Consider the following 20,421-nt stretch of genomic DNA (forward strand, 5'->3'; position numbering starts at 1 on the left):
ATGTGAAAAATATCTAAAATAAATGTGTTTGGTTCTCTTGCATTTTTGAATAACCTTTTTATAAGCAGAATAATATATCTGATAAAAAGCTCATGTTTCTGATAACTAATCAGTCCATGACTAGACATTATAGTTTTTTAAAAATAGGATTGACTACATGTAAATGAAAATACATTCAGTTTGTATAAAAATAAACAAAGATGATTTCATGTTTTTAAAACCAAGCTGTACATTACCACATGACATAGATTTGATTTTTTTAAAAAGGGCTTTTACTTATTCGTTTGGAATATGTCTTATAAACTAATTATATAAACTCATATACATCTCTTAAATGACTTACCAGCTAGGTAACTAGGTAGGTTAAATAATTCATACTCAGTTTTCGAATTTATTTTCCTCCTTTTTTGGATACCTGAAGACAGAACTGTTTTGAACAAATGGACTGTCCTTTAGCATAGCCTAGTGGCTGAGGAACAGTATTAACTTAAATCTCAGAATACTATTCCTGTTTTTATTAAATAACATTTTCCTAATTCAAATGTAATTTTTTAAGTCAAAAGAAAGGTAAAATAAAATGGACCTAAATAAAACAAATGACTCCTAGGACAGTTCTAGGAGAGAGAAGAAAATTTAATGGTTGCAAATACGTAGAGGGAGACAGCGTGGACCTAGCCGAGGTCTTCATGCAACTGATTATTTTATGGGGAAAAAATGAATGTGTAACTGTGTGAGAGTTTCGTCACAGTTAAGAACTGGTAAGATAAAATGTTGGCCAAAGTACTGTCCTATAGATCTCCTGTTTCTCTCTGTGCAGAGTCATGTTTGGCTATTTAAATATTTGTTGATTAAACAGAGGTACTGAAATATTTCGTAATTGTCATTGACAAAAGTCTCTCTTTAATTTATACCATAAAGGTTTAAAAGGCACTAGGCCAAGGGTGGCTCAGTGGGTTAAAGCCTCTGCCTTCAGCTCAGGTCATGATCCCAGGGTCCTGGGATCAAGCCCCACATCGGGCTCTCTGCTCAGCAGGGAGTCTGCTTCCTCCTCTCTCTCTCCCTGCCTCTCTGCCTACTTGTGATCTCTATCTGTCAAATAAATAAGTAAATAAATCTTTAAAAATAAAAAAAAAAAGAAGGCACGAGTCCTGTTTCTTGCTGCAGGGGAGAGACCATAGTTCAGTTTCCAGCAGGAGGGAGGGCTTGAACACCACGCTGGCTGCATTATCATGGTCCCCTGTTTCCCAGAGAGCTGACCAGCCATGCATTTAGGCGCTGGGGTGTCGTGCTGTCAAATGTGACATTTGTTCATGAAATGAAATGACCGTACTCTTAATAAAACTGCATTGTTGATGATTTCAAGGTTTATGATCTTCAATTAGGTTAGGGGATAGTCTCATGAACAGAGGGAGGAAAATCTAAACTTTTGTCAAGGTGACATTTGCTTAGAGAGTCCAGGCCTTATGGAAAGGATGGGTCTAGTTTTTTTTTTTTTTTTTTAATTTCCTGGAAAAAAATTGATTCCCAATTTAAGCTGACCTTTTAGAATGATTTTCCTACATGTCCCTGTCTAAAATAACCATGTTTTGACATTTGAACCTACATGTAGGTCTGTTTGCCTTCCCAATATGAATTTACCTTATTCTGACTTATTTTAATTTCATAGAAATCCCACTTCTTACTGCCTTGCCAAAACTTCTGACCAAGTATTTGGTAGGTTCTTAATAAATCTTCTCTTCCCACATGCAGCTTTCAGCTTTCAGAAGAGAAGTCTGTCTGTGATGCTTTATAAACCTCAGTGTAACTGTTGTAGAATGATAAAACGAATAAGCCATAAAGCTGACTTTGTTTTTCCAAATGCCTTATATTTGTGTCCCTTTCTGTATGCTGATTTACATCAAGAACTTTATTTTTCATTTTAGTTTACTAGGGACTAATTATGTAATAATGGTAGAAACATTTTCAGGCATGGCTTTAATGATCACTAAACTACATATACTCCTTTTGTAAAACTTCTCTGATTTCGCCTGTAATAAGTTAGTTTGCCTTTAACTTTAACCTTAAATGTGACTTTCTGCTCAACACCCTTTTATTCTTGAGATTTTTTCCAGGGTGTAATTTTAACATACATTACTTTCTTCTCTTTCATGCATCCAATAACTATGCTCTTTAGCTGTTTAAATATCCTTCAGTGTCCTGTCTGGAAATCAGGCCAAATAATTAAAAGTGGAATATGAGGTCTTTTAAAATTTTCTTTCAGGAGCCACAGACCATATCCATAGGTTATCCTAATTATTTGGGGGCATTTAAAAAACTATAGTGAAAACTATTTTGGAATACTATATAATTTTATAAACAGTTAAAATACAGAATTATAATAGGTCTGTTCCATCTCCATTGATGCCTTACCATAAACTTTTTGTAATATGTACTGACGAAGTAGTACTTTTTGTTTCTTTGCATGCATCCAGAAGTTTTAAAATATTAACACTGAATTTATAAAGCCAAAATACTGGGCTTGTAAAGTGAGCATTGTGGAAGGTCAGGAAAAATTTGGACTTTATAGGGATACTTGCTTTTAGTTCCTTCCTCTGATAGGTGTAGCTGAATGGTGGTGCGGTGGAGGACAGACAGACAGTGATCCTTGCATAGAACGAGTCCATTGTTGGAGCCAGGACACCTGTACCTATTGTCTCAGTTCTATCACTAATTTGGGTGAGTTATCACACCTGTCCTGGCCTGCTTTCATCAATTGCTAAAGGGGACACCGACTAGGGAATTTGAATGGCCCCTTGAGTCCCCAGAACTTTATGATTTGCGATCATTTCCTCCCTCGCCCCTCCAGGAGCATAGTCCCCCCATCCCATGGTGTGGCTGCACAGAGACGCTGTGCGGAGCTTAGAGTGACTAGAGGTGGGGGAAGGAAGGACACCTGGGAAGATAAGACATTTATTTGACATTTATTTGAATCTTCTCAAGACAAGAAAAGGAAGTGCGAAGACTGAAACACTAGGTTGCTTTTATGTAAAATTAATTAAAAAAATACACTATAGTTATGGAATTGCTTCTAATCTGATTATAGTAGTGGTACTAAAAAAAAAAGAAAGAAACAAACAAACAAACAGATGGATATAGAGGCCCCTGGGTGGTTTAGTTAAGTGTCCGACTCTTGATTTTGACTCAGGTCATGATCTCAGGATGGTGAGATCAAGCCTCGAGTAAGGCCTGGCACTTGGCGTGGAGCCTGCTTAAGTTTCTCCCTCTCCTTTACCCTCTGACCCTGCCCCCTCCTTCTCTTAAAAAACAAACAAACAAACAAACAAGGTATGTATGCAACTTCAGAAATGAGATACACTAAATATACTAAATAGAATAATGCATCTATAGGTGAAATTTTATTTTCCAGATTTTACTGTTACGATGAAAGAATGCAGTTATCAAGCTAAAGATCAAATAATTTCTTCTAATTAAAAACAGGTAAATTTGTTGTACCAAACATCTGATTTTTGGGGAAATCGTTTGAGAGGATTCTTTAAGGTGAGCTTTGAAGGACTCTTGTCCATCCGATAGTTAAAGAGTCAGCGTGGCTTGGGAACGTAAACTCTGGAGCCAGACCACCTGGCTTCACATCCTGGCTGTGCCACTTGATCACTGTGGGATCTTGGGAAAGTTATAAAACCTCTGTGTGCCTCGGTTTCCTCACCTACAAAATGAAAATGTTAGTAGAGCCTACCTCATAGAATTTTTTAGAGGAGGAGTATTTTTTTTTAATTGCAATATAATTAGCATACAATAGTCCATTGGTTTCGGGTGTACATCATAGCTTCCAGAATTCTATGCATTACTCCATACTCCTCATGATTGGAGTAATGTGTAGTAATGTATAGTCATGTCTATACATTACCCAATCATGAAGAACATGGAGTAATGTATAAATCAATAATACACCATGATCAATGTAGTCATTTGTCCCCATACAACGTTATTACAATATTGTGCAATGCTGTACTCTTCCCCTCTGACTTATTTATTTTATAAGTGGCCGTTTGTACCTCCTAATCCTCTTTATTTCACTCATCTTCTCTGGGAGCCACCGGTTTGTGCTCTGTATTTTAGAATCTGGGTTTTTTTCCGTTTTTTTTTTTTTTTTTTTAGATTCCACATGGAAGTAAAATCGTACGGTGTTTGACCATCTCTGATTTATTTCACTTGGCAGCATAATACCCTCTAGATCCATTCATGTTGTTGTAAATGGCAAGATCTCATTCTTTATAGCTGAATAATATGCTATTGTATATAGATACCACATTTTCTTTATCCAACACTTGGGTCACTTCCATCTCTTGACTGTTATAAGCAGTACTGCAATGAACTTAGACTACATAAATCTTTCCAAAGTACTATTTTCATTTTCTTTGGGTAAGTACCCGGTACTGAAATTACTGGGTTGTATGATATTTCTATTTTTAATTTTTTGAGGAACCTCCATACTGTTTTCTACAGTGGCTCTGCCAATTTATATCCCTATCCACAGTGCGTGCAGCTTCTTTTTCCACATCCTCACCAACACTTGTTACTCCTTTTTGATACTAGCCATTCTGGGGTGTGAGGTCCTATCTCACTGGGGTTTTGATTTGTGTTTCCCTGATGATGAGTGATGTTGAGCATCTTTTCGTATCTTTAGAAAATGTCTGTTCAGGTCCATTTTAAAATTATTAATATTTAAGATTATTGTGGTTTCATACAAACTTAGTATTCTAGTTCTATGAAAGATGCTGTTGGTATTTTAATAGGGATTTCGTTGAAACTGTAGATTTTTTTGTAGTATGGTTAGTTCAACAATATTCTTATTCATCAGCAGGGAATATCTAGCCACAGCAGTCAGACAAGAAATGAACAGGATCCAAGTTGGTAAGGGAGAAGTAAAATTGTCACTATTTGCAGATGATATGATACTACATTGAGGAAAATCCTGGAGACTCAACCAAAAAACTATCAGAACTGATAAATGAACTTAGTAAAGTTACAAGATTCAAAATACACAGAAATCTGCTGCACTTCTACACAAAAACCAAGTAGTATAAAGAGAAAATCAAAAAAACAATCCCATTTACAATTGCATCAGAAATACCTAAAAATAGGGGTGCCTGGTGAATCAGTTAAGTGACTGCCTTTGGCTCTGGTCATGATCCCAGGGTCCTGGGATCAGGTCCCACATTGGGCTCCCTCCTCAGCGGGGAGCCTGCTTCTCCCTTTCTCTTCTGCCTGCCACTCCCCTTGCTTGTGCTTTCTCTCTCTCAAATAAATAAATAAAATCTTTAAAAAAGAAATACCTAAAAATAAACAACCAAGGAGGTGGAATACTGGTACTCTGAGAACTATCAAACGACCATGAAAGAGATTGAAGATGACACAGACAAACACATATTGAGATTGAGAGGCTTAAGATGAAGCAAAAAGAACTGGAAGCCAAGGTTCTGGCCCAGGAGGCTGTAGACCCAAATGATAAAGAGAACTCGTCTCCCACAATGCTCTGACTGCTTGCCCGCCGCACAGACATGGTAGCAAAGCCCCTCAAAAATGTTGTGGTGATGCCCTTACAACTGATTCAGGAGTAGGCAGCATCCCAAATGCTGAGATCCACATCCTGAAGAAGAAAAGCTGGAAGAGAACGCTGGAGTCCCTGGATGCTTCAGAGCCAGAGGAGAAGGCTGAGGACTACTGGGAGCTACAGATCAGCCGGAGCTACTGGCTCATGGGCGCCCAAAAATATTAGATCTGCTGAATGAAGGCTCTGCCCGGGATCTGGGCAGCCTGCAGCGCATTGGCCAAAAGAAGGCCCAGTTCATTGTGGGTTAGAGGGAGCTCCATGGCCCCTTCAGCCAGCTGGAGGGCCCGGAATGCTTGGAGGGCATATCCGGGAAACAGATGGAGTCATTCCTAAAGGCGAACATCCTGGGTCTTGCCGCGAGCCAGCACTGAGGCCCCTCCTGACTGCCAGCTCTTTTCCTTCCGGTGCCATGTTTTTGTTTTGTTTTTTAAATCCTCATATAACTGCGTGTCATGTAAATACAGCTTTTACTCTGGGGAAAAAAAAAAAAGTATTATGTTGAATAAAAGTGGTGAGCGTACACATCCTTGTCTTGTTCCTGATCTTACAGGAAAAGCTTCCCGTTTTCACCATCAAGTATGGTGTTTGCTGTGGGTTTTCATATTTGGAGAAGGAGTATCTTAATGTGTACAGCGTGCAGGCAGGAGTAGCTGGCCAGCTCACAGCAATAATGTGTTTTAACTATTGATAAAACCCTAAAGAAAGTATATGATTGAGTTGAGACACTTCTAAAAGAAGGAAAAATAAATATTAAATAATTAAAAGATGAAACAGAACAGGGGTGCCTGGGTGGCTCAGTCTTTAGGTGTCTGCCTTCGGCTCAGGTCATGATCCCAGGGTCCGGGGATCGAGCCCCACATTGGGCTCCCTGCTCAGTAGAAGGCCTGCTTCTCCCTCTCCCACTCCCTCTGTTTGTGTTCCCTCTCTTCCTGTGTCTCTATCAAATAAATAAATAAAATCTTTAAAAAAAAGAGAGAGAGACCAAAAGGCCATGATCAACAATGCCAGTATGTCAGAGGAGACAGAACAGGACTGCGTGGAGTGTGCAGCTCAGGCATTAGAGAAACAGGATGTAGAGAAGGCACCTGCAGACCGTACTAAGGAGTACAACCCCCTCCCCCCCCGGCCCTGCATGGTGAGGAGGGAGGAACTTCAGTAGTTGGGTGACACATGAAACCAAACACTTCATCCGCTTCTGTCTGGGCCAACTGGCCATTCTGCTATTTCAGTCTGGTTAAAAGCATGGCTTGTATCACATACCCGTGATCCAGCCAAAAACAAGGATTGCCACCCGAATTCCAAATACCAGAGACTGAAATCTTTAGCCTTGTGTCAGGGAACCCCTCAATCTTTGAACGTTTACTGTGTTTCGTACAGGTCAGTATCCGGACAAATTAGTTGTGGCAATAAAACAATTAGTAAAACACCTTGCATTTGCATTTTCTGTTCTGTACCTCTCTGCCCCAAAGGTTATCTTCTCAAAATCCATTCCTTTAAAAAAAAAAAAAAAACTATTGGAGAAATAGGCATTATCTACAATTTGTTCAATACTAGAGTTGAAGGTGACCTGGTACTTGATCTTGGCTAGGGGAGAGGGGGTCAGTCCTTCAGTCCTTGAGGTTTCTGTGAGAATGTGATAGACTAGCCTTCTCACTATTCAAGCACTTCTCACCCATCGTGCAACCATTGCACTTGGAAGAGTATCATTCAGAAGTGCGTGTCCGGAAATGGATGGCAGAGAAACTAAGCTTCCTCTGGCTGTGAAATGAGTTGATAATAAGTTGAGCTGATGAGAAATTTGCTGGGCTCTAGGTTATTCCTCTTCTCTATTTCTTCCTGCCTTATCCCAAAAGGATGCTCTAAAGATTAAAGGGAGTCCTTTTTTTTTTTTTTTTAAAGATTTTATTTATTTGACAAAGAGATAGCAGGAGAGGGAAACAGGAGGAGTGGGAGAGGCAGAGCCTGCTGCTGGGTTTGATCCCAGGAGCCTGGGTTCATGACCTGAGCTGAAGTCAGACGCTTAATGACTGAGCTACCCAGGCGCCCCCCAGATTAAAAGTGGTCATAAAAGGGAAAATGAATCTTTTTGAGCAGCAGTCCTCCATGTGATTCTAATAAAGTCTTTCTGGGAATTTAAACACTAAGCCTGTTGCACTGTGATTTAACTAGCTGTGCAAGAAATCCCGTTAACAATTAAATGGATAAAGAATAAAATAAGGCACCGTTTCCAACTCACCCCCAACCTTTGACAACTTTCTTTTGCTCCTTCTCAGGCACCCATGAGGACTGCTACCGAGTAGCAGGGGGGACCTAGGCTCTAGCCAGCTCTGCCTGCAGGTTGCCTTGGGTCTGTAGTCACGTACCTTCCTGGTTTCCTCATCTTGAAAACAGAATATTGAGCTCATTAAAAAATGTTTTGTTTTTTTCCAGCTCTGAAATTTCTTTCAATTTTATTTTAAACCTAAAACTTGATGTCCTAAGGAAAATAAGGTAGAATTAGTTCACATTCTTCGGGTAGGATGGAAACAGGTAAATGACTTGCAAGCCACCTCTTTCTCTTTAAGGACATCTCCATAAACAGGCACAGGGTACAGAGTGGTTAAGAGCACAGGCTTTGGAGTTGGACCTGGGTTCAAACTGGAGCCCTGTCATTTTTAGGCAAACTTAGTCAAATTCCTTAACTTCTCATAGCCTCACTATTCTGAACTCTAAAGTTGAATTGTCCCGAGCGAGAAATGAGATGTACTCCTAAAGCGTGTGGCACAGTGCCTGTTCCCTGCAGATGCGCCGTCAACTAGTAATGGTGGTTATCAGAATGAAGGTTATTTTAAGAAATTATAGTCCCATGAGCTGTAATAAAACCTTCTAGTTTTAAACACATTGTTAGATTTTATTTGGAAGAAAATTCTCAAAGACAGATGGGGAAATGGTGTATATATCCTGATACCTTCAGAATATAAAAATTATGTCTCCCACTAGGACCCAATGCTTTAATTGTTAGGCTTTAATGTGTTTTTATTTCACAACTACAATGGATGTAGCTGGTGGTGGTGGTAGTGGTGGTTTGTGTGTGTATTTTTTGCTACTAACTTTATTTTGCCTTGTCTCTGTCCAAAGGAAGAAAAAAGGAAATAATATATATGAGCACTCAGATAAGCTCAAGTTCTTAAAAACAAAACAAAACAAAAAACAAACAAATAAACAAAAAAACCAAACACCTGGAGATTATTTCTTAGCAAGGAGAAGAGTAAGCTACTATGACTGCACTGGGCTAAAATAAAGGGGAAATTTCTAAACTTATTTTTTTTAAAGGGAAAAAGCTTTTAAAGCCCGTTATCTTAAATAACTAGTGGTGTCTTACCTGTTTTTAGGACAGCGGCTAATTTTACTTTTAATTTTCTTGCTTAATTCATTAGACAAGCACGGATCCTTTATAGGTCTAAGCAGTCTGTCAGGTTTTGCTAGTTGTGGTATTCAAATCTGTCCACTCTTCAATAAGTTGTTGATCTCTATTTTTACATACCAAATAAGTTTTAATTTGTGTGTTTTAAGTTGGTTTTATGTGCCTCATTTAAGGAGGGATTGAAAAGTTGACTCAACACTTACTGATTCCAAACCGTGCACTCTGTAGTTACCATAGCACCCAAGACATTCATGTAGTTGAATAATTCCTCTGATTAAATATGCTGATGCTTTATGAAAATAATCTCTGGGAGAGGTTGGCGTCATTGAGATGGGGGGTCTGAAGGTGCTGCTTGAGTGTTCCCAGCTGGTTCCTGTAACAGGCCCTTCCCAGTGGTGGACACTAATAACCTCTGCCCCCACACCTGTTGGTTCTCTGCGCTTGCGGGCTGGGGTGCCCATCCTTCCCACCCTCCACCAAAGAGTGCCTTTCTCTCCTCGCTGCCGGGTTTCTCTTCCAACGGGCTTCACTCTTTAAGCTCTTCTCATTACCTGATGTTATATTTACTGGCTGTTGTTTGTCTTATCACTAGAGCCGTATCTCCGTTTGGGTGATTTGCTGTTGACTAATGCCCCACCCCCAACCAAGTCTAATTTCCAGAGGAAAATTTACATTGTCTTATTGCTATTTTTAAACCTAGTTGTTTAGAAAACTGCCTACTGATTAGTAGAAGCTAAATAAATATTAGAGTGTTCTCTTTCCAAAGAAAGAACAGAATGCAGAATTTATGTTCATTGTTCTTCTGTATTTGAAAGAAGCATTGGATTGATTGGATATAAACTTCAAATTATGCCATTATCTAATTGATACCACTCTTTGTTGGAATATGGTTCAAGATATTTCTCCAGAGGAATTACAATAGGTTTTAGTAGTCCAAAGCCTTAAATAGGACTAGAAATCTAGAGACTTATGAAAAAATGTATTCTTGTCTAAAAAACTTGAAATTCAAAGTCCTTAGACTGTCTTTGTGGAATCAGTAAAAGTCTTTTGCTTTTTCCTTTCTACAGTAATTCCTGATTTAAAAGTCATATTTATTTCAGAATTTATTCTGTCAGTTCTGTGTCATGAACACTTTAACTCCATTGACATTGGCCCCCCCAAAAACTTCATGAAAATACTCTCCCCGACAACTGACAAAGAAGAACAAAGAGAAAGACCAGGGCCTTGACTGTCAGAGACAGGAAGCTTCAAGGGTCCATCAGAGGGGAGGGAGTGGCACGGAGGAGGAACCAAGCCAAGCCAAGAACCTGTGAGTGCGGTCAGCTTGTGTAAAGATTGCAAAGAGGTCAGAGCCTAGTGTGGGTCCAAAATAGGAAGAAATTTAGGAGCCTGAAGAGTGCATGAACTAGAAAACAGGATGAAGCCAGGCAGTAGTTAAGGACCATGTCAGCAAAAAAAAAAAAAACAAAAACAAAAACAAAAAAAAAAACTAAGTCAATATTCATTGCTGCAAAGCTGGCCTCATTTGGACAAAAGAGCACAGTAGGTTTGGGGCGGAGGGGTGCTGTTAATGACTGACCCAAAGTGAAGAAAATGGGTGTTAGTGGAAAATAGTTATGGGTAGAACAGCACATGGGAATACAGAATCGATTAAATGAAATCTCTTTTAAAGTAATCCTAACTCTTCTCTGAGTGTATTTAGTCCTGGCATTCTTTTCACAAAGAATATCCGGTCCTAAGAAGTATTGCAAATCCCCTCTGTGTGATCATACTAGAGTTTAACAAAATGGGGCATTGGTAATGGGACATAAAATCACATCACAGCCATGGTTTCATATCAAGACTCTATTTGAAATGTCTGAAAATCATTCAGTTGATAATGAGGAAGTTAGCAAATGAACTTGTTTCAGCTCGATGGATGGATGGATGTTCTGATTATAAAAAGAATCATCACAACTTTAACATTAATATCACATAGCTTTAACATTAATACCAGTGTTAATGACATGAAGAGAGAGAGCACAGAGTTCCCAAGTATTAAAATGTCTAATCACTCATCCTGGGACCCTTCATATCCTTAAGGATAGTACATTGGTCTCCACATCAGAAGAAAATTTTATATTCATGATTTAGAAAATCAGTGTTGCCTTTAAAAAGTGTGAATATAGGGGTGCCTGGGTGGCTCACTGGGTTAAAGCCTCTGCCTTCAGCTCATGATGATCCCAGGGTCCTGGGATTGAGCCCCGCATCCGGCTCTCTGCTCAGCGGGGAGCCTGCTTTCGCCCTCCCTCTCTGCCTGCCTCTCTGCCTACTTGTGATCTCTGTCTGTCAAATAAATAAAATCTTTTTACAAAATGTGAATATATAATTTAGTGCCTTTGCTTATTTCGTATATCCATACTTCTGAAATTTTTAAAATGACTGTGTGTTAGAGAGCTATAGCAGTAGACGAAACATCAGCCAGAAAATCTGAATATCCGCTATTTCTGCCTTTGTGAGATTGGTAACATTTTGGCCCATTAGGTCTTTAAGTTTGTCTTTAACCACTTTCTCCTCACTCGGTAGTTAATCCCTCTCTCTCCACAGTATTTCCAACAACAAATCTCTTTCCATTCCTTCTCCCAACACTAATTCAGTCTCTACCCCCCCCCGCCCCCCCACAAAAAAAACCCTATTTCAACACTTTTATACTGATCTTCTTGTATTCATCTGTTTTCCAAACTGTTCAGGATTTCAGAATACTACTTTTATTTCTGCCCCCAAATTTCGGTGCTTCCCACTGTGAATGGGATCACATTCACATTCTTTAGCCTAGCATTCCAATTCCTCAAAAATCTGGCCCCATGTAGCCTTTTTTTTAAAGAGTTTATTTTTTTATTTGAGAGACAGAGAGCACAAGCCAGGGGAGGGGCAGAAGCAGAGGGAGAGGAACAAGCAGACTCCTTGTTCTGAGCAGGGAGCCTGATGTGGGGCTCAATCCCAGGACCCTGAGATCATGACCTGAACTGAAGGTGATGCTTCACCAACTGAGCCACCCAGGTGCCCCCTCACCCCACCATGTAATCTTTTTCAAACTTTTCCCCTTCGGCTACTCAGTGCAAACCTCTAGCTTGAGGAAAATCAGTCTGTTCACATGTCCAACCATGCTTTTACCAACTCAACCTTATTTCTTCCATTCATACTTAACTAGCATGGGTCTAGTATGAGGTTACATGTTTTCTTGCACTAGTATGGTGTGCCAAGAAAAGCCTTTTGTTTCCTCTGGAAGCTTTTTCAGGAGCAGACTGTCCACTGACTGCCAAATAACTTTGTCCCCACACCCCTGGTTTTGAGGGAACTGGTCATCTTGTCATGGGTCATCTTATACCAGAAGAATGGGCTTTCCTTCATTCTGTCTGCCTAGCACCTTCCTTACATAAAACCCTTTAGTCAGCCAAAATGGCCTTTGCTGTATTGAAAGAAGAGACAGGTTTATTTAGAAAATTCATTCTTTGTACATGTGGTGGGTTGATTATGTAAATGGATCCAATAAATGGACTCCCTCAACTTCATCTTTTGCCCTATATATTCCTTCCAACATGGGGCTCAGCCACGTGACTTGCTTTGGCCCCTGGAACAGTAGCAAACTTGGCACAGGCAGAGGCTTCAGAAAGCACTCAAGGAATTCTTACTTCCTGTCATGCTCTGTGCCTTCATCATGAGGACATATAGGCTCGATCACTACAGGAGCAGAAAGGAGTAAGCCCAGTTGTTCTGGCCAAGGTCTCAGACGTGAGTGAGCTCCAACGAAATGAACAGAGCCAGCTAACCAATTTAGGACTGATCCATAGATTGATGAGTGGGTCATGTAGAGCCTTGATCAGATCCATAATAATGCTCAGCGAATAATAGGTTTATGAGAAATAATAAATGATTGATGTTTTAGGGTGATATGTTACATAACAAAGGCTGATACTACATGTACACTCTTACCCTGCTGCCAAAGCCTATTCACTTTTTCCCCCTCTTCTACACATCAGATGCACAGAATTGGATTAGTCCTAATCCTTGGCCATTGCTATAGTCTATAATAGTTATCTACACATGTAATTATGTATGTGATCTTTCCTGTATATTATGTATAGTATGCCTTCTATAAATATATGGTAATTTATCCATTTTATCAAAGTGGGCATCTTAGTGATTTCCAGATTTTCCAGATTTTGGCTACTTGAGACAGTGCTACTAAAAGCATCTTGTGTAGCTCTCCTGGTACATATATGCTGTTTCTTTTGAGAGTTTACCTAAGAGTAAAAATGCTGAATTGATGACAGTGTAAATGTTACCTTTACAAGATAATGCTACCCTTTCTCAAGTTCTACCAACAGTTGTAGCAATATGCATTGCTTTCAGCTGTAAAATTCTTTTGTCATCTTTGGCTTTTACCATACTGTCTTCTTTAGATAGACTTTCAAAAATTTTATTTTCTTTGTAGAGTTATATATTCTTCTGAAGACAGGGAAGGAATCCTGACTTTCACTGTTATTTCATTTGCATCTAGGCTTCAGAACATTGGCCGACGTAAATTAAATAATGACAGTTGGTTGATTTTTATGTACTTTCAAATTAAGAGGCAATTATAAAAATTACTTGATACTCCTCCTATTTCCACTTCAGGCTGACTTAGATATCCTGACCTTGCATGCACAGATACCCAGAACATCCTCTATCATAGAATTAGAATCATTCACACTGTGGCCAGTTATGATTAGCTTCTTGTAGACTGGAATGTATTAGTCACCGTTTTTTGGTCAGGTGTGGTTTTGCCAAATGAGTCATTCCACAGCATTTATTGATAACCGTGTGCCAGACTCTTTGAGAGAAAGAATGGATGGGTGAAATCTGCTGTTAGAGTAGTGGTGTTTGGGCTGCCTGGCCAGCTCAGTTGGCAGAGGACACGCCTCTTGTCGGTGTTAGGAGTTCAAGCTCCATGTTGGACGTAGAGATTATTTAAAAAAAAAAAAAAGTGATATTTAATATTAATCAGCAGGAGAAATACATTAAAGCTCCTCACTTCCCCCATTGAAATAGAACAGCTGTCAACCTAATAGCATAAGCTTAGAAAATGAAGGGGCACCTGGGTGGCTCAGTGCGTTAAGGCCTCTGCCTTCAGCTCAGGTCATGATCTCAGGATCCTAGGATCCAGCCCCACATCGGGCTCTTTGCTCAGCAGGGAGCCTGCTTCCTCCTCACTCTCTGCCTGCCTCTCTGCCTACTTGTGATCTCTGTCTGTCAAATAAATAAATAAAATCTTTAAAAAAGAAAATGAAGAGAACTGTAAAATGGGGAACAAGCTGGCAAAATAGAGCATAATCATACAGAGAGAATACAATGGTCTAACAGGTGATGCTTCTTCAATGACTTCGCTATCCCGGTTGAAAAAAGATCCTAAATAAGTGGTTCACAAAATCTATTTTAAATGGTGGTTTGAAGCTGTTTCCAAAAGCCCTTATACCAGAATTCAAAAACAGACAATCTTTGCTTTTTAACTCCTTGTGGGTATTTGATAGACACACAGAAGTGTTGCTCGAGTCAGTGGAGTATAATTTTCATTGGTCAGTGAAAGAACAAGAATATGAGTATCATATTCTTTACAGATACTTTAAACAGTATCTGTTTACTGAAAAATATTATCCCAGTCGGTCGTGGTTGTGAGAACTGTGTTTTTATGAATATTGAATGAAACAAATATGGCAAATATTTAAGAATTCTCATGAAATGTGAAAAGCTACAGGAGGAAAGCTAATCAAACTTGATCATCTAGATCTCCAGGCTGATATAGACTATGATGACCAAGGCAGAAAAATTGACTGAGTGAAGGGAATCAAAAAGTACAAACTTCTAGTTATAAGGTAAGTAAGTCATGGGGATATAATATACAGCACGGTGACTGGAGTTAATAATACTGTGTTGCATATTTGGACATTGCTAAGGGGAGAAGGTCTTGAAAGCTCTCATCACAAGGGAAAAATGCATGACTGGGAGGTGATGGATGTTAACCAGACTTTCTGTGACCGTTTCCCAGCATATACAAGTATTGCATTGTTATATTGTACACCTGAAACCAATGTTGTCTGTCCTTCATACCCCGATTTCAAAAATGAATAAGGAGTGGACCTGAAATGAGTAAACTAGTGTAAGATGAGCACGATAGCTACAAGAGAACAGGAAGGTAATGTTTCAGGTTGGAAATACTTCAGAGAGTATGGATAAGCTTCTCAGAATAAATTATGAAACAATGTCTCATCAAAAAGAGAATGTCAATAAGGCAAGAAATTATTTTTAAAATCTGAAATTTAAAAATTAATAATGCTTTGCCATTACCACTTTAGCTTTAGACAGAAATACACCTTTTTAAAAAATATTTTATTTATTTATTTGACAGACAGAGATCGTAAGTAGGCAGAGAGGCAGGCAGAGAGGGAGGAAGAAGCAGGCTCCTTGCCGAGCAGAGAGCCCGTTGTGGGGCTCAACCCAGGACCCTGGGATCATGACCTGAGCCGAAAGCAGAGGCTTTAACCCACTGAGCCAACCAGGCACCCCGACACAAATACACCTTTCTATTCAAAGGAGGACATGTTTCCCATAAGTTTAGCCTTTGCTTTGACCTTAAGGCACAGTTGTAGACTTTTGATAGGTTCTGTTTACAATTTCCAAAACTTGCACTTAATTATAGACATCTCTATTGTTCAAAGGTTTGACCATTAGACTTTCTAAGTGGATCTGAGAGAATGAAGTGTTAGGTACCATGTTTTAATTTTATGGCATAGAATTGTATAGTCTGTGTAACATTGAGATGTTTTCATATTATAGTAGTAGCAGGCATTATAAAAAATGAGTTATAAGGGAATCATCAAAGAGGGCATAAAAGTCTACCTCATACTCTTAAAAGTTTAGATATTTAAAAGTTAGAAATGAAAGTCCTTCTTTATTCTCTGATCCTATCAGCAATATTAATTTTATGCATATATCTTCATTATATTAATATATTTGATTTAGAGTAGTTTTAGAGGTCTCATTTTCAGCTCTGATATTTTTGCTCCCATCAACCACATTAATGTTCTGACCATTAAAGTCATTTCATGAATAAATGGGTTAAAAATTATTTCTTAATTAAAATTATTCCTGCAACTTACATTTCTATAAAATCAATTGGTTGTAATTATATAAAATGAAAAATTTAACTTTCTGATACAGAGCACAAATTGCATTAATGATTGATAGGTAATATGCATGAAATGAAAAATTACGAGGCAGAGAGGAGTAAGTGTTTATCCTGCTACCAAATATTCGGTGAATGGATTATAGCTATGATCGTCCCTTTAATGTTTCTCATAGTAATTGTCAGGAAGAGGTATGAAGAATCATGGGACCTTAATAATATGTCTTGCCATTTTAATTGCTAAGACAAGTAAGAGAATCTTAATTGCCAGGAGATGCATTACTAATTAAAGTGTCATTCTACATTCATTCTGAAATAATTAGTTTGACTATTTGTAAGAGCTGAGATATAAATTTAGTTCCAAACTCAACAGCATACCCACAACAGACTTTGTTAAAATGATTTATGGTTAAGAAAGGTTAACAATCATAAAATTTTTAATGTTTCTTTAATTTGGTACAATTTAATCTTTATTGGATTATTGAACTTGAAAGAATGGAGTTCATAGAATCATAAACTTTAGTATGGTTTTTATATTGCTGTAACACTAAGTTGAATTCCTAAATTCCTTTCGGGTTTCGGGGATATTGATATTTTGTTTTGGCATGTATCACAATTCGGGAAAAACCTTTAATGAATAAATGATGTCAACACAAAGTTACATGATAATGTATGAATTATAAGGTCTCTTAACACTACATGGCAACTTATAAATGTAGTTATGATTCAACAGACTTTTAAAATTCAAGAATAAAATAGTAAGTTTGAGATTTTATACATTGTTGCATATTATTCTAGGTCATTTCTTCTTACTATGTAACATTCCATAGTTTTTATCACATTTGTCTATGCAGTCTTCTAACGATGAACACCTGAACTGTCTCCATCATAATAAGTAGTACTCCCAATTGTCTCCCTTTGTGTCCATTTGTAGGCCTATGTAAAAATTTCTCTACCACATGTAGCCAGGAATCAGACATACACATACTTAAGTATTCCAGGATTGCTTTCCAGATTATCTGTTCCTATTACAATCTTACTCCCTGTATCATTACCCAAAATTAGTACATGTACATTTCTAATTGTTGCTTTTCCTGATGAGTGGGAAATAATGTTTTATTATGTTTCCTACGTTTGAATGTCTATTCCTATGCCTTTCTACTACTCAGGCTTCTTTTGTGATTCATGTGTTCATTCTTCCCTGCCAATTCACTTTCCATTTTAAATTCTTTTCATTGTTTTGTGAATGTTCTTTCTCTGTATCAACACTGTCTAGTAGAACTTCAGTTATGGAAATAGGTACCTGAACCATCCAGTAGGTTGAACTGCTATGATCTAACTTGAATTCCCAGTTTCTTTCAGCTCCACAGGGTCTTAAACTCCACGGAGTCTTGATTTTTTTTCATTATTTTATTTATCACAATGTGGAGACTGTATGTGGCTCTAAATACTTACAATGTGGCTAGCATGACTGAGGAGCCAACCTTTTTATTCTACTTAATTCTGTCTAAATTTAAAAAGAGCATCTGGGTGGCTTAGTTAAGCATCCTACTCTTGATTTCAGCTCAAGTCTTGATCTCAGGGTCTTGAGTTCAACCCTAGTGTGGCTATTATTTTATCATAATATAATCTCCATAAAATAAGGCAGAAGACACAGGACAATATTAGACAACATTTAAATATTTTCCAAAGCTACAAACTATAGAAAAAATTATGAAACAATGTCTCATCAAAAAGAGGATGCCGGCTCAGTCATGATCTCAGGGTCCTGGGATCGATTCCCCCATCAGGCTCTCTGCTCAGCAGGGAGCCTGCTTCCTCCTCTCTCTCTCTCTCTCTCTCTCTGCCTGCCTCTATGCCTACTTGTGATCTCTCTCTGTCAAATAAATAAATTTAAAAAAATAAAATAAAATAATAAATAAATAAATAAATAAAATCTTTTAAAAAAAAAGAGGATGCCGGGATGCCCGGGTGGCTCAGTCGGCTAAGTCACTGCCTTCAGCTCAGGTCATGATCCCAGGTCCTGAGATCAAGTCCCCTTCGGGCTCCTTGCTTGGCAGGGAGCCTGCTTCTCTCTCTGCCTCTGCCTACCACTCTATCTGCTTGTACACACTCTCTCTCTCTGACAAATAAATAAATAAGTAAAATCTTTAAAAAGAGAGAAAGAGAATGTCAATAAGGAAAGAAATTATTTTTAAAAATCTGGCATGTAAAAATCAAAAAATAGGGGCGCCTGGATGGCTCAGTGGGTTAAAGCCTCTGCCTTCGGCTCAGGTCATGATCTCAGGGTCCTGGGATCGAGCCCCACATCGGGCTTTCTGTTCGGCAGGGAGCCTGCCTCCCTTCCTCTCTCTCTTCCTGCCTACTTGTGATCTCTGTCTGTCAAATGAATAGATTTTTTAAAAAAAAATTTTAAATGGATATTAAAAATTCACTAATGGGACTCAAAAGGAGATTGGAGCTGACAGAAGAATCCATATAAATGATAATGGGCAATTGAGGCTATCCAGTCCGAGGAACAGAAATAAAGGAGGGGAAGAAAAAAGGAACAATGATTGTCCAGAGATGGCTGGAAATCCGTGTAGCACCGTCAACAGACACCCAATGGAACTCTCAGAAGAAAAGCCAGAAAAATAATTTGAAAATAATGGCCAACAACTTCCCAAATTTGATGAGAAATGGTTTTTTGTTAGTTTTGAAAGATTTATTTGAGAGAGCGAGAAAGAACATGAGCTTTGGGAAGGGATGGAGGGAGAGGGAACAGCAGACTCCTTGTCAAGCCGGCAGCCCGTCTCAGGGCTCGATCCCAGGATGGGATCATGACCTGAGCCGAAGCAGATGCTTAACCCACTGAGCCACCCAGGGGCCCTGAGGAATACTCGTTTTTACATCAAAGACGTTCAGGTACATCCAAGGAGAATAAATACAAAGAAATCTGACAGATTCACAATTCAAAAAAAAAAAAAAATGTGTGGCCAAAAATTAAAACTCATGGCCTAAATATTTAATATTTTACCTGTGAAAAATAATTTTGACTAGATATGAAAGAATTAGATCCTAACATGGCATGTGTACCATGTTGCATCAAAAAATAGTATCTATTGGAATTTTTTTTTTTTTAAAGATTTTATTTATTAATTTGACAGAGAGAAATCACAAGTAGATGGAGAGGCGGCCAGAGAGAGAGAGAGAGGGAAGCAGGCTCTCTGCTGAGCAGAGAGCCCGATGTGGGACTCGATCCCAGAACTCTGAGATCATGACCTGAGCCGAAGGCAGCGGCTTAACCCACTGAGCCACCCAGGCGCCCTCTATTGGAATTTTAAAACAAATATTTCCTTTCTTGTCTCACTCCACTATTCGGTATATACCATTTTTGAAGCAGACTACGGTTGTTAAAGTCATTCAGTGTCTGTGTGTGAATGTTATAAATCATCATCAATTTACAGATAATGAATTTGGTGATTTGTGTTCTTTGCCAATGTGGAGAATATTTATATCTAATTTAACTTAATAAAACATTGTTTTCTGTAAATGTAAGGGTGTTTAACATCAGAAAACCCACCAAGGTAAATCACCATGCTGATGGTTAAAGGAGAAAAAAGTATTACTAATTTTATACGGGAAAGTATTTGCATTTGGTAAAGTTTAGCCGTTTTCTTAAGTTTTGGAAAATATTTAAATGTTGTCTAATATTGTCTTGTGTCTTCTGGCTTGTTCTGTGGAGATTATATTATAAAATTTGGGTTTGGAGAAACCCAATTACAAACATGATTTCTATAAGGATACCTTGCCCTATTACGGATTTTCTCCCTTTCTCTAATAGTGAGAGGTGGTCTAGGGTTTCTTCTTCTAAGGTCTTCTTATCCCCTCATCCTCTGGTCTGGTTGGAAATTAAGAGTAAGACTTACGGTGAAGTTCTTTGAAAAAGTTCTAAAAAGCTCCAAATAACATGAGAGTCATTTTTGGTGGTGATGGTTTCAATATTGCATCCCATCAACCTGCAATCTCACCATTACCTTTTATTTATTTATTTATTTTTAAAGATTTTATTTATTTGACAGAGATCACAAGTAGGCAGAGAGGCAGGTGGGGGGTGGTGAGAAGCAGGCTCCCTGCCAAGCAGAGATCCTGATGCGGGGCTCAATCCCAGGACCCTGAGATCATGACCTGAGCCGAAGGCAGAGGCTTTAACCCACTGAGCCACCC

At 38.6% G+C, this 20,421-nt stretch overlaps 1 protein-coding gene and 2 pseudogenes across 10 annotated transcripts in view; all 3 read left to right on the forward strand.

The window, feature by feature from the left end:
• Positions 1 to 20,421, forward strand: part of CADPS2 (calcium dependent secretion activator 2) — a 528,014-nt gene that overhangs the window by 300,712 nt on the left and 206,881 nt on the right. The window lies entirely within an intron of this gene.
• LOC132015754 (kinesin-like protein KIF22) lies at positions 4,865 to 6,636 on the forward strand (annotated as a pseudogene).
• On the forward strand, positions 6,582 to 7,463 carry LOC132015261 (dynein light chain 1, cytoplasmic-like; annotated as a pseudogene).

Source organism: Mustela nigripes, chromosome 4, assembly GCF_022355385.1.
Source record: "Mustela nigripes isolate SB6536 chromosome 4, MUSNIG.SB6536, whole genome shotgun sequence".
NCBI lineage: Eukaryota > Metazoa > Chordata > Mammalia > Carnivora > Mustelidae > Mustela > Mustela nigripes.